At 38.3% G+C, this 15,037-nt stretch overlaps 1 long non-coding RNA gene across 2 annotated transcripts; it reads right to left on the reverse strand.

Moving 5' to 3' along the window:
* Positions 1–1,106: 1,106 nt before the first annotated feature.
* LOC310895533 lies at positions 1,107–13,599 on the reverse strand. Of its 2 annotated transcripts, none has more exons than XR_014580766.1 (4): positions 13,206–13,599; positions 3,100–4,776; positions 2,686–2,755; positions 1,107–2,267 (listed from the first exon to the last, which is right to left on the reverse strand). It is a non-coding gene; the product is annotated as an uncharacterized lncRNA (long non-coding RNA). The 2 variants fall into 2 exon arrangements; XR_014580767.1 differs by lacking the exon at positions 13,206–13,599 and adding an exon at positions 8,976–9,326.
* Between the last annotated feature and the right edge of the window lie 1,438 nt (positions 13,600–15,037).

The following is a 15,037-nucleotide window of genomic DNA, read 5'->3' on the forward strand; positions in this document are numbered from 1 at the left end:
ACATTTACCTTGGACCATAGGATTAGTGAGAACCAAAGTCCATATGTTTTGCCTTCAGGTTCTCCACACACCAGACCTGAGGTGTATATCCTTCATTGCCTCATATCTTTTGGGTTCTTGCTAGTGTCATTCTACAAAATCTATAAATTTGCAATATATTATCTTGAGTGGAAAATGAAAAAATGTCTCCAAAGTTACTGGCTACATTTCCAAAAAGGATATTGAGGCTTCCATTGTAAACTTGGGTTATACATTCTTTGGAGCAGTAACCACTTTCTGTTGCTATATGTTTCTTCCAGGTAGGGCACTTAATCCTGAGAAACAAGAAGGCACCGCATAATTTCTCAGGGTTCAGAGACATGTCTCTGTTCCTCCTGCTCCCAGATAACTGTGCAGTTATGAGTGTAGATCTCCAGGTGTTGGATCAGAGCTGTCTGTCTTCTTGTGTCATGGCCATCCTGCACAGCAACTCCAGATGTTGCCACCAATGCAGAAATGTGTAGAGACAAACCTAAAATAAGACGCTGTTCAGCATTAGCTTTTGTAAATCTAACATGAGCTTTTCCTCTTTTAACCAATCTAAACTTCCTCCAAGGGAGTATATTGTTCTGTTTTACTTTTGGCCTTCTTTGGGCTGACCTCCCCTAATTAAGCCAACCTATTGGAGAGCCAGCATCTTACGGCCTCCTAAGACATGCACAGCCAGAAAGTCATGTGTCTTTTCTGCTTGATCTGACCTCAAAATGAGAAGAAAAGGATTAAAAACAAGCAAATGCCTCTCTTAAGAGAGAAGGGAGAAAATCCAGCTGCTGGCAGGCAGACAGCAGCAGCCGAGCAGGAGCACGCTCCCCCTTGCCTTCGTCCTGGGCCCCTGCGTGAGCGCTCAGGGTGGTCCCCAGGGAGCTTGCAGGGACACCTCAGTCCACCAGACACACAGCAAAAGCTTTGTGATGCCAGGTGAATAACTGTTATGAGACTTAATGGTCATTTTTTAATCACCATCTGTGTCAAGGAATAGCAGGGAGAGACAGTTTAAATAATTAAATTGAGCCATGCAGCACTGAGAGAAGCTTAAATTACAGGACACCAAGTCTTGTATTAGAACTTTACCGAAGTGCATTAGAGAGAGTGTATTTCTAGCCACCTCTATACCAAGAAAAATCCAAATATAGACACAGTTATGTTGACTTAAATATGTCTTCTTTGATTTACTTATTCAAGCTGAGGAAGTGATATTAAATTTCTGAGTCAAAGCACCATTTTTACTGGAAGATTTTGCCAGCATGATTGTATGGATGTAGCCATGTTGGAGAGTGGGTCCAGCCTTTTTATTTATTTATCTATTTATTTTGAACTGTTAAATAGGCCTTTGGTATTGTACTTTCAATCACATCTTTCAGAAAAGACAGACACAGAAAAACAACCAAACAAAAAGCAAAACCAACCAAACAAAAAAGAACTCATTTCATGTAGATGCACCTGCTTCAGTGACTGATGAATTTCTTCCATCATTTTATCTCTACACATATTTTTATTGCAACAATGAATAATTCTTACAGAACAAAGTAAATTCTGGACTTGACAATGTATTTAAGAATATAAAGCCACTTAGAAGTTTACCTACTGATTATCCCACATACATATTTCAGTATTCCTTGAAATATGACAAGAAAAGATACAATATAGCTTTGCTTGAAATAAGACATCCAGTGTTTCAGACTGTTTCAAAACTATATTTCTTCTCCAGCAACAACGTGCTGTTGTGCCAACTCCTAAATAACCATAAATTTCTTTTTTATAAACCTTAATGAATACTTGGCCAAGATGCTGTAACTATTGGCTTCTACCTTTGAGCAGAAATGGAAAAAAAAGAAAAAAGCGCACACTGACTAAAATGGAAAAAAGATCACAGCAAAACCAATGTTGCATTTTGCATGTACTGTGAAGGAAACCTTGTTTTCGTGGTGTTGCAGTTTTCAGTGTTTTTAATCTTAAAGTGGCTGATCAATTTAAGGTAAGTGGCAGGCATTTGGCCTAGTTCCCAGGCTCTGCTTTCCTCCCAGAAAAGAAAGGATTCAGTCAGACACACAGACAAGGGGCATCATCGGTGGCTCTCACATTCCAAGCATTTTAACACAGATTAGGTTGGAATGGTTTTACTGTTTACTGAAATCTCCTAGGTGTTGCATTTTATCCCCCTCTGGCTGTGGTTATCCAGGTTGAGCTTCTCAGGTCAGGACCTCCATAAGAAAAATGGCTTGGAGAGCCTTGAAGGGAAATGCACAGCACAGGTCAAGACTCCTTATTAAAATGCAATTTCAGCAGCTTATTGGAAAATGTAAGTCCCCAGACAACAGGTAATTTAGCAGAGAACATTTTTCCTAAAGCTTGCAGCAAGGCAAGAGCTGTTTTACATGCATTCCAGAGGAAAAAGCGAAGATAATCTTCTTAACAAGGACAAAACCTCAGCACTTTTTGTGTCTGGATATAACCAGCAGATAATTAAGTGTTATTTTTAGCCTTTTTTTTCCTTTTAGGTGCAATAAAGTGTAGATTACAATGTCCAACAACTAATTCAAATTTGGCTTTACTATGTAATTGTAAAAATTTAATAGGTCTTTTTAAGAGACTATCTTCAAACAATAGCTTTTTATAAATATAAGCTGTATGTTTTAATATGCTTACCCATTTTGCAGACACTCGTGATGGATTTTCGGAGATACTAGGACAATAAATTAGCTCAGGCTTCCTGGAACTGAACAGTCACACAAGTGAGAGTTCACGCTATTTGTTTTCAATGGAGTTATCAAATGTGTGAGTGTGCACACTACTGCCATCAGAGCAGTGAGTGTGAGGCTACGAGAGTGTTGGTTGTTTTCTTAATGATAGCTTCGTAGTTTAAATAAGCCTTCCTCACCTCCCACCTCCCTCCCCATATTTTTTTCTGGTTAGTTATGCCTTTGAAATTAAATTGATCACCAGGTTGAAATGCCCAAAAGCAAACTGGTGGTTTGGAATATTTAAGCAGGATCAGAGCATAAAAAAATTGGGGGTGCACTTTTTGTTAACAAATTAAGACATTTTTTCAGATATACGTACTGTAGGCAATTTATAAAGAAGTTTCCCTTGAAAATGTCAGTCTTTCCATAGCTTGGTTTTTAATGACCCCTAATAACACATTTGAAGGCACTCTGTTCCTTGAATGATACATGGAAGAATAATGTTCCAGATGTATACATGAGCATGCATGTGCACGTCAGTGATTTGACTGAACTGAGCTGACCCTGCCCGCTGCCTCTGGAGTCCTGGCCCCACAGAAGCACTCTGGGAGGTATCAACACATTGCATCCAGGTGCCAGCGCCTTTCTGGAAATCATCATTACATGGTCAAAGACTACGTCATTAATGCCATTTCTCCTCAGTTCACTCTTTAAGAAGCAATCAGTAAATTCAACAGGGAAAGCTGCTCATTTAATCAAGCAAGTTAAACGACAAGTGGATACACTTGTAGTCTTAACTAAGAGCTGGCGAAGTGGTGCTGCAGTGAGACTTTGTGAAGGCTCGGAAGGCATCATAAGGCAGGGTATTGCTGGGGGGTGAGGAGCTGTGCCTGGTCCATGTGCACCGAGAGGCAGGGAAGGAGTTAACTGCGGTCCCGAGGAGGGGCAGGAAGCAGACCAGCTGTATGCAATTGCAGCTGCTGCTATAAAAAGGCTTTGCCTTAGAGGATAGGGAGTCACACCAGAAGGGAAGGAAATTTTTCTTGTGAGCTTAGTTCAGTTTTATAAGGGAAGGAAGTGGGTTCCTGATGGCTGGGTCTGGGGTCTCTGAAATTTGGAGGATCTTGCAAGTATCTGGCTGGTAAAGAGGATGTGACCCTTGTCGATGGCTCTTACTTGCTGCTACAGTTGTCCAGCCAGTATGCGTCTTAAACCTTCTTCAGAAAACTGTTTCTGTAAAGCTGCATGTGTGCATTTAGCAGGAAATTGTGGAATGAATGTTGTAAAAGATAATGTTGTATCTTATACTGATTTCTTTCTGTCTACCTCTCTGCAGAAGCCCGGCACTGGCTCTTCTGCAAGGGGAGCTCATTTTCTTATGGCACTGCTCTCATGAGGTCTGTGAAAGAGAACAAGGTGTAGGTAGGTCAGGAAGGGGTGTAAGATGCTGACTGGGTACATCTGTAGCAACAGCTCTCTCAGAACAAAGCTACCCTTGATAGAAGGGTTCAGCTGTAAAGGGAAGGAAGCATCTTCCTGACAGTCCTTGAGGAAATGACTTAACTCTTGAGGGGAAGAGAGCAGAAGGAAAAATCTGCTTTATACAGCCCAATAAATATTCTTGCACATACAGATATGGTTAAAAAACAGGTTTTACACTTGGCAATGATTTATTCCATGGGTTGCTGTTATCTTCCCCCTCACAACTTTTATATAAATTCTTCTATGATGGATAATCTCAGCTAAACGTGTCCTACTAGTACAAATACATTTCCTTGGGGTTTAAAAAAAAAAAAAAAAGGAATCTATTAAGATGTTATCAGAAACTAGATGAAAGGATTTCACCTATGTTTTTAAGGTGAAGGCATACACGCAGATTGAGCAAAAAGAATAGCAATAGATAAATAAAAGTCATTTCTAACCACAGCTTCTACAGCTGCCAGAAGTCTCCAGGTATAGCACATGGCGCACAACACCCTTGGCCATTCTTGGACTCTGGCTTTCTTCCGCTGCCTCTACAGGGTGGCTGGCTGTCTCCTGCTTTCCTTTGGCTAGTCTGTGGAAAACAGAGAGAGTTTTATTAACCAAGATTGCACTGCTCGGGAATGGCTCATAGCTTGCCAAGCTAATCATAGCAAAGTGTTGCAAGATTAGATTTGTCCTGGCTGGCTAAACCAGACTCCTATGAGACAGAAGGCAAAAAGAAATAGAAAATGAGTACGGTAAATAAGATTTCCTAGACAGGAACTAGGGAAAATTGTGCTGCAGAATACAAAAGAAGTAGCAAGGCTGATTATCATGAGTATTTGAGATCCTGTGACACAGGTAAATGAGAATATAATGGAGTTCAAAATGGATGAGCAATGGTATTTGCCTTTCACATTGCTTGGGTTGTAGGTGGTTGTCAGACACAACTTTCCCAGAGAGGTTTAAGGAAGTCTGAGCTTTCTCTTCCACCACGTATGACTGATCAGCAGGTAATTGTACCTGCTGTGTCTCATGAAATGGCCGTGGCTGAACCTGCTCAGACCAAGCCACATATTTTGGTAAACCTGGCTGGCTTTACAGAGTGCAGGGGAAGTCTCATTTTACAGGCATCATGAGTCCACATGTCATAGTGACCATTGTTTAAAGAGATGGAAGTCAGCAGCTGACTGGCAATTTCGGTTCCTTCTTTCTTCTAGCCCAGAACTTCAGATAAGGACCATTCAAAAGAGGTTGTGGAAGGAGACTCCTCTGTTGGTTTGCTTAGGGTTTGTCTACACAAAGCTCTTGCTATGCCTGAGTGATTCTCTGTGATGACCCTTGTAGGGTACAAGCAGATAACTAAGATGCTATGGTTTAGCAAGACATCGTTAATTAGTGAGACTGCTATACATTCAACATCAGTAGTCCTCATCTATCCTATAAAGTAAAATATGACTTATATTTTCTTAATTCTATTGTGTGCAGTCATATAGTTTAATTCTGGGCATGCAAAGAAATGTTCTTATTAAACTTATTCCTGCCCAAATTGTAAGAGTATCAGGAAAAATAATTTTGCCCTCAATGCACATCCTACTTTCATCAAAATTAACATGAAAGTGTGGACACCCTTGAGAATCTTTGCCTGTATCAAGATATATTACGGTATATATGCTCTTAATAACTGAGGTAGGAGGAGGCCTAAACTCTTGAAATGGTTTATTTATGTTTGTTTGTTTGTTTACACAAGCAGGCTATCCTGAGGCATGCAGCTGTCTTTGTAGACTGCATCTGAAGTTATAGGCTTGGTGAATGATATCAACAAAACAAACATTAGGTCAGACAGATGCTTTAGTGGTTTGGTTGACAGAATTGCAAAAGAATAGTAGCCAAAAGACTTCAATTTACTCCCCAGTTAGGTCATTTATTATTATTTATTTCTTACAAGAACATCATGATTAAAGAGACTCATCATTCAGATTATACAGTTCAGTCATTCATTTGAAGAAAGCCAAAAAATGGGATTGTTGATTGCTAATAACTGAGCTAATCTCCCAAGCTGTTGGCATGACAGACAGTATTCTTTCGACTTCAGCCAAAATTTTCAACAGTGAAATCCTATGAAAGTTCTCTTTCTTCAGAAAGCTTGGTAAGAGCAAAGCTCTCTGGACATCTGGGTCTCAGTCATTAAAGCAGAAGGTCGCTCACATCTTTACCAAGTTCCTATATTATTTCAAATTAGTGTGCAGCATCCCCCTCTAAGGTAAACTGGAATATAATAAACTGTTTGAAATCTATACCCATGTACTTGTTTAATAACCTAAAAAAATATTTTAACAATTGCATTCACTCTCACAAAGTCTCTGTGATTGGTCACAAATAATTATATCCATATTTAAACTTACATTTTTGGAACATAGGTGCCTCTTACAGGCAGTTTTCCATTAACTTCGTTTTAAGGCTATAAAGCCTGACATTTCTCATGCTCCAGGTCACAATGCACACTTTCATAGGAATCTATAAAATGTATGAGTAAGGTAGCTCTTAGAAACATATGTTGCTTTTCTGTGTATATAATGGTAAATTTTGAAAAAGGAGAAACTTTTAGTTTTTTCTAGCAGGAAAAACTCCTTTCTACTAGAAGGAGACTGGGGGCAAATAACAGTAAGTTCTTCAAATGCTCAGATGCTACAAAATAAACAAAATAGGCCAGGATATTTGTTGGATGACTTCCCCGCCAAAAACCTAAGAGAGTAACTGTTGACTTCAGATATTAGCTCTGCTCCGCTATAACCATACCACATATTGCATCAACTTTTCCAGACAAAATTTAGAAGCCAAATTTTAAGACTAATGTCATTAGCTTATCCATTTAATAAAGAATTCCCAAAAAGAAAATTTTAATCTAGGAAAAAAAAAAAAAGGAATAACAAGGAATTTCCTTAGAGAATTCACAAAATCTTCTGTAGATCCTGTCTTTATTTGTAGGTTCTATTCTCTTCTTTATTTTTTTTCTTTTTTCTTTATTTTTTTTTCTTTTTACTGTTTTCAGGCCTCTAGTTTAATATATAACTGATAGAAAGAAAGAGTAAGAGGAGGGAGAGAAAGAAAAGGAGTGAAAGAAAGGAAAAGGAAAAAAGAAAAAGTAAGAAAAAAGAGAGAAGAAAAAAGAAAAGAAAGAAGGAAGAAAGGAAGAGAGAGAGAAGTACTGTGGCTTGTAATTATTAAGACAGCTGATCCCACTGTTTCAACAGTTTCATTTAGTGGGTTCAGTTCATCCTCTATCTCGTTCAGTTAACATTAGCTAGGAAATTCACAAAGAAGTAACTACTGAGTGCCAAAAAATGACCTTGCTGAAGTTATTTTACAGACCAGTTTGGTAATATTTTCCTGCTATTTGTAGAGCAAACAGAATAGTATCTCTATGTTCACAGTTATTGAAAGAGGACAGCTAGCTTATGTGTTCCCACATTTACCTCCAATAAATTACAGATGCAGCTGCTGGCATCTGGGTATCTGATTCAATAATAGGTGTCTGAATCTGGAAGTTAGTTTCTGCTTGTTTTTTGTTCTTTTTTTTCTTTTTTTCCATTTTGGCCCTTCACTTATAACAGCAATAATCAGAAACCATTGACAAGTCTTTCCATTTTTTTTTGTGAGTCAGTTATTTTGTTAAGAAAGAAAGTTCTTCATAGTTTTTCCTACCGCAACGTATTGCAGATTTGTACAATGTACTTAACAGTCTGCTGGTGAACAAACTGATTTGTCAGTGAAAATTTCAGCATTGTCATGTGCTTTTTTTCTTGAAAGTTACAACCTATGGAATTTTTGAAAATGGATCATCTGTTGTGTGGTGTTGAGGTTTATCTAGCTGGCAACCCCTGGTCAGACTTTTTTGAAAATAATTGGAGAAAAAAAAAAGTTATGGGTAGCATAGATGAACAAAATCTTTTGTCCATGAATACAAGCATAAAGCTTTAGGACAGCATGTTAGTTTAAGGATTCCATTATATTATTCATAAGAGCATGGTTTAGTCTTCTAGACTTGTATTATTATATTCTGCCTAAATCTCCCTGTCACATCAATTAAATACGCCATTCTTTTCTACTTCTCACGCTGAAACTTTTATGTAGTGTTGTTGGTATAACTGTCATTGTTGCGTACAGGTGATTGACTTTGCCTGGTGGATGTAGTGATACTTGTCTGCAGCAAGCTTATAAAGCATTCAAGAGTCCTAAGGAATGAAATACTATGTGCATGCCAAATGCAAAACCTAACAATAGATTTTCATATATATGTTTGTATTTTCAGTCATTTTGGCATTCTGATGTTTTGAAAGGAGAAAATAGGTTCTACACGTGACATAAGGTATGTTTAAAACAAGGTACACACATGGAGCACATATCCAAAAGCAGTAATTGATTCTGCATCTCTTGATCTTTCTAAGTAGATACATCTAAATAGACGTTTTGCCCATAGAGCAAATTGCATGATAGTAAAACAAAAGGCATTACATTCAGCACAGCCTGAATGACATTTAATAGACTGTCATGTAGGTAGTGAGACTAAAAAAATGTGGCTTGTGCTGTCAGAGGTCAAACTAAATTGCTGTGCCTCATTCAGTCCCTGAAATCTGTAAAATATATTAAAGCCCAGCAGTGCACTAAGGGAAACAGAAAATGGTCAGAAGATAGGACAGTGACCCAATCTGAGCTTGGCTAAAAAGTCAGTATGTTGCAACTTCATTTTTACAATATGTCATGGCATTAAGGGTCAAGATATCTATTTACCTCTTCTTCTAAAGATGCAGCATTTCTTCCATAGTGTTCTCAGCAGTAACCACCAAAATATGTTTTTCCTTCAGCACCAGAGCTTGCAGTCTCACTTTCCAGTATTTTCCTATCTTAGTTGCAGACCCAGAATTTGTCAGCAGATATAAATTAAACAAATTGAGAAGTCAGGCAAAATATTTTATACAAATATCAGAGCAGAACATTCTAGAATAGTACTATTGGAAAAGTATGTTGAACAATAGTCTGAGCACATTTCATCCTGGAAGAAATTCTAGAGCAACCTAAAACATTTAGGTGATGTTACTCACTGTGGTTGGTAAGAAAGTGTAGCCTTAAGAAATCAAGTTGTGAAAAAGCTGAAATTTAAACAATATAAACAGTATACTCTTAAGAGTAGAAGTTGTGTCTGGAATCTTAAATGCTGCTGCATCACTGTTGTTGTATTATTACGCATGTTAAAAAATTATCTAAGAAAGGTTTTGGAGCAACAAGACTACGCAGCCTCATCACAGTTCTATGGAAACAGCAAAGTGCAAGTAAATATAATATAACCTGACAGGATGTGGACAGGTTATACATTTGTAGATAAAGACAACCCGAAAGATGTAATTTACATGGATTTCAAAAAGTTTTGATAAGAAATTAATAAGGAAGTCGAAAAATCATGCATCACTGGGCAAACAACTTGCATGGATTAAAAATTTGTTAAATGATAAAATCAAAGTAATAACAGGTGCTCTTCAAAGTGATAAAAAAATAATAGTAAGATATGCCAGGTGTGGCTATGGGCAAAGGTGTTATTTGAAGCACTTAGAACTCACGCCATGGAAGAGGAAGTAAATTTTAGGTTGGACAAGGTGGTATATTCAAAGACAAACACCAACTGGAAGAATAAGAGATGTTCGCTATTTCAAAAGTGTATTGGCTTTCCAAAGGGTTTGACAAAATATAAAGAAGGAAATAAAATAGGTTTGGTTTTCCAAGCCTGTTTGTTTTTGTTAAAACAAGATAGGCACAGAGGCACGGAAAAGCAGTATGGAGAGTGAGAAATTTCAGCTGCAATTTCTCATTCAGTTCTTGTACCATGGCTGATTTTTTGGATCAACATACGATGTCAACAAACCATCCTGTGTCTGCTCATAAACTTTGATTCTTTGTGAAAAATGACATTGAATTACATTACAGTGTATTTCTATTTAATGTCAGCAACTAATGTTAGCAATTTTCCTTCGGGTGTGGAGAGATTTTAAAAACAGTACTGCCTTACCTACTTTTGCAAGTGAAATGTGTCCATTATACAAGACAGAAGAAAAATATATATATGTATATACGCTCAGTTCTGGTAAGGTGTCCTTTGTGTGTCAAGTTACCTTTGCAGTCCTATAGTACAGAGTGAAAATATGGATAACATGGAGGCCAAATGGTCTCTGTTACACACAGAGCTTGTAAAGATTAATATGATTTTAATCCTAAAGAAAACAAAAAGTTGAAAGGCAGCTGACCACAATATTGACAATTCTCAGGGATTTCTTGACTTGCCAGCCCATCTGCTGTCCCCAGCTGTGCAACAGTAGATCAAAAAATAAAAATGACAAACGCAAAGGCAGTGAATTTCTGACAAAGAAAAGGAAATATTTCCTTCAGCAGTGTGAAGTCAGACTAGAATTTAACACTGCAGGGGGTTGTTGGAAAATGGCTGCAGTTGGATTTTAAGAAAGGCTTGCATTAGTTGTTTGTTCATTAACATTCGTAGCTATACAAGCCAACCCTGTGATAAGAGTGCTCAAACTTCCTGCCTCAGGGAATAGGAAATCAGGACTAAATCTCCCTGAATACATAGTTTTTGACAATGACAAACAATGCCTAGTTGGGAAGATGCTTAATTTAGTGCTTGCTGTCAAATCTAATGCTTTTCTGCCTTTAGTCCTGCCCTTGAGGCCAGCCCGCCTGTGTGAATCATTGCTGCACCAGCCCTCAGGGTTCCCCAGACTGGACTGGCTGTTACCCTGACCTGGGCCATGGACACCATCAGCTTGAAGTTCAGTTCTCAGAGTAATATCAAAGAGATGGGAATGTCTCTCTGAAAGGATGTAACAGAGTATGCAGGTGGGAGAGGAAGATCTAATAACCATCAAACGGTGCAATGTCTGCTTAATTTACTATCAGCTGTTTTAATATTCAAAGTCTTCTAAAACTATTATCATATAATTTTCTCCCTTCTCTCTCTTTCAGTTGTCCAGTCTGGATGGTTCTTCCACGTCATAACTGTAGTCCTCTTTCCCATTGCAAAAAACATCTCCAAAACACATCATCTCCTCTCTCCAGCTTCTAAAACTTTTGCCTGTGCCTACGATACACACATCCAATACCTTTTTTCATTGATTGTCAGCTGCTTTCTTTCAGTATTTTGTTTTCTCTTCAAATCTTCATTCTCCATACAAACTCTCTTCAGGATATTTTTTTATAGTCTAAAAGATCATTGCCAAAGGACTTCTTCCCACTTTCTCTGTTCAGCATGTCTCATCCCTGGACATGCATCTAGTTTCATTTTCCTCTGATGTTCGGTATCAGTAATAAATGTATACCTGCCTGCTGTGGGAAATTACAACTGAGACCTAGTCATCTAATGCTAACATCAAGTTTGACAGTTCTTACATTCCATCATCTCATAATGACTCAGAGGAAGGCATGTCACTTGGTTTGCCTAGGTAGGAAAACGTCCAAGTGTCTTTCTTCCTTTTCATCAGTTCTTTATCTGTAGATTCACATTTCCTATCATGAAATTAATTACTTTTGTCTTGAAACTGTGACTACTGATAGGTAGTAACTCAAGGAGTGTTGCTGCCATGAATATTTACCCATTATAGTCTTCTGCCTCCTCTTTATTTTCAGCTTTTAAACCATGTTAAAGCAGATAAAAGACTTTTTTTTTTTTCATGGAAACGATACTGAGTGTTGAGCACAGAGCAAAACATTCATGTGTTAACCCTTTGTTTTGGAGATGCCCATGCAAAGAACTCCAACACCCACCAACAGAAAAAAATCAGTTTGTGCCTCTGAAAAACAGCTGAGAAGAAGTAAGTGAAAGTGGATCACTGAGTGACTGGGCAGCCCCCGCCACTTGCAAGTCTCTAAGGGGTTCAAGGCTAGATGAGTCAGAGCACACTGATATCTGTTCAGAGCATTCTTCTGTAATAACCAAACTGCCTCACGATTGTTCTGCAGAAAAAAAAATTACTTGTTTGTTCCTCATACATTTAAACTTTTCATAGCAGGATCTCTGTTGTGCAGCACTGTGCTAGCTTATGGCACTACATAAATGATTATGTCCCCTGATAATATCCAGAGATGGAAAAAGAACAGAGATTTAATGGGGACCGAGCTGGCAGAGTGGAGTAGCTCATGCCCAGATAGAAGTTGTCTCTAGGGTCTGTATTCATTAAATGCCTTTGAGCTTGCATGAAACTACAAGTTGGAGGAAGTGAATTTGTGGCAGAGTTAGATGTAAACAATGTCAGTATTGTTGATAGTTTATGTGTTCCATATGATTCCACATGTCTGCAAGTCTATAATATCACAGTTTCACAAGTTGTTCACTGTGAAAATACTACATTGCACGCAAGTTCCCCCTGCAACTAAGTAAAGATACAGCAAATAGCAGCAGCAGAGAAAAAAAAAAAAAAGAAAAAAAAAAAACTTTTCTTACTCCTACTCACTAGATGTTCTTTATTTGTTGAATGAATTTACTATAATGTGAAGTTCACAGAAATTTCTATGCATTGCTCAGGGACACATTGTGAAATTTGGGTGATTAGGTCAGATACAACCTTACAGATAAAATCCAGCTGTTGAACACAATTTTACTGGGTCATCATGGAGCTGTTTGTAGCAGCAGCAGCGTTCTGCGGGCTGCTCCACGACTTCACGGGAGAGAAAAAGTGACCACTGTATTCTCAACTGAAGCAACAAAGTGCAGTAAGACATAGCACTGACATGTATCAGCAAGGTGATTGTTAACTGACAGAAGCTCTGTCTCTAATACAGCCCACAGCAGGCTTTTCTGTAGGAGCAGCCTCTTGCACTACGTATGTCCATACAGGTTTCTCATACGTGTTCAGAGTCAGCAGCAAAGCCTCAAGATGGTATTGGCCATCCCAAGGAATGGGTTTATTTTTGCAGGTTCTGCAGTCTTAGGTTAAGAAGCAGTCAGCGTGAATACTTACTCACCACAGCCAGAATAGATCCAGAATGAATGGTCTCTCAGTTCCCCATGAAAACGGTGGCAGAAGTAGAAGGATCTGGTTAGCAGGTCCCAACCTGAGCATTGCTCTGTGTACCGACAGCAAGGCTCGGGATTTGGTCATGTGCACATTCAGCATCTGGTACAGAGCCAAAAGCAAGCTTTGCCATGTAAAAGGCAGAATTGGTTAGGTTTCTGACATCTTAAAATTTGACCAATTTTGAACTAATCTACGTAGTCCCCACAAAAAGCATTTTCTTGACTCCAAGACTATACCACTGCCCGAACCCGTAACCTATTTGAAAGCCATGTAGATATGGAAACTTTTCAAACAAAATGAATGGTATTTTCACATGGTAGAAAATGTTAAGCATCCTAAAGATAAGGGAAACTCAAGCTGTCCCATGCTGCTATTCATAAAACAGTTGTTCAAAAAACAACAAAGCAGAGATCTTTAGGTCATAAAGTTAGATTTCTCCTTCAGAGGCATTGTGTATCTTATATATATATATATATATATAAAAGATACACAATATATATATAATACATATATTATATAATATATAATATATATAACACAATAATATATATATATTATTTCTTATTTTTTCAGAGCTTCTGTAATCCAGGAATAAACAATCAATTATTACAGCCCTGCTATATGTTATGATAGACATATTCTTGCATGGCTCTGTGCTGCAGTGGCAAATACAGGTTGAAGATGGTGAGTAAAAAGGTAGGTACTCATACTGTTTGAAGCTCAGGGATGAAACTCGTTTAAGTCAAAAACACGTTGCTCTCATACAGTTAATAGCAAGCAAATCAGGCAATGCAGAGGGAATTTGCAGTGAAAAGGATCCCTTTCAGTTTATATTTCATGGTTCTCTTTAAGGAGGGGTCCCCTCTCTTCTTTTATTTTTAAATCAATGTCTTTTACAGCAGTCATTGTGCTCCCAGTCCCCCCCACTGAAATGACAGGATGGGCTGCACTTTATCCCAGTGGGAGAGCAGCAGCCGGGAAGCTGAGTGGTGGGATATCTTTGTAAGGGCTTGGCAAGTCCGACCGGGACAAAAGTTCTCCAGCAGGTTCGAAAGATGGATTCGGCCACTATGGGGCCAAAACAAACTAATAAACATTGGCCAAATTGTTCTCTGGGTGTAAGCTATCTTTACTACGATAGAAGCCAGGCTGAATCTGGTACCTGATGGCTGGAAGTTCTGTCTCAAAATAATTGTGACCGGGTTTTCTGAGGTAGCCACAGCTCCTGCCCACTCCTCTGAGAGAGGGAATCACTCAGCGCTCCTGAAAACCCAGCCAGTGGTTAACTTTACGTTTTCCCACAGTATAAGATGTCTTTTAAAATGCTTTCTAAGGCACTTTTTTGATCCCTGTAAGATTTCTTAAATCTGGAAAGAGTTTCTGGTGGGAAAAAAAATGCAAGCTTGATCATTTAGCTGCTGGGTTAACTGGAAAAAATGAACAGAAAAACAAAACGATATATTATTACTGAAGTCTCTAACCCTCTTTCTGTACACATATCAAGTACTTTTATGAGAAAAAGAATGTCACACCCCAAACTTCAACTTTCCTCAAAAAAAGCCTATTTTCTGGCTAATATGGCCAGAGGAAACCAAAAAAAAAAAAAAAATTTGCATGCCCTGGGCCAAATATGCACCTGTGCACTGTTGTGGTGCCTATGCAATTCCCTCCTTGATATGACTAGGTTTTCAGTTGTGATTACATTTTTCAAGGAAAATAAATTTATTTCTGAATTCAGAGACCGTGTTTGCATCTTTTAGTTTTCAAGATAGTTTTTTA

Source organism: Anser anser (assembly GCF_964211835.1).
Source record: "Anser anser genome assembly, chromosome: 2".
NCBI classification, from domain to species: Eukaryota; Metazoa; Chordata; class Aves; order Anseriformes; family Anatidae; genus Anser; species Anser anser.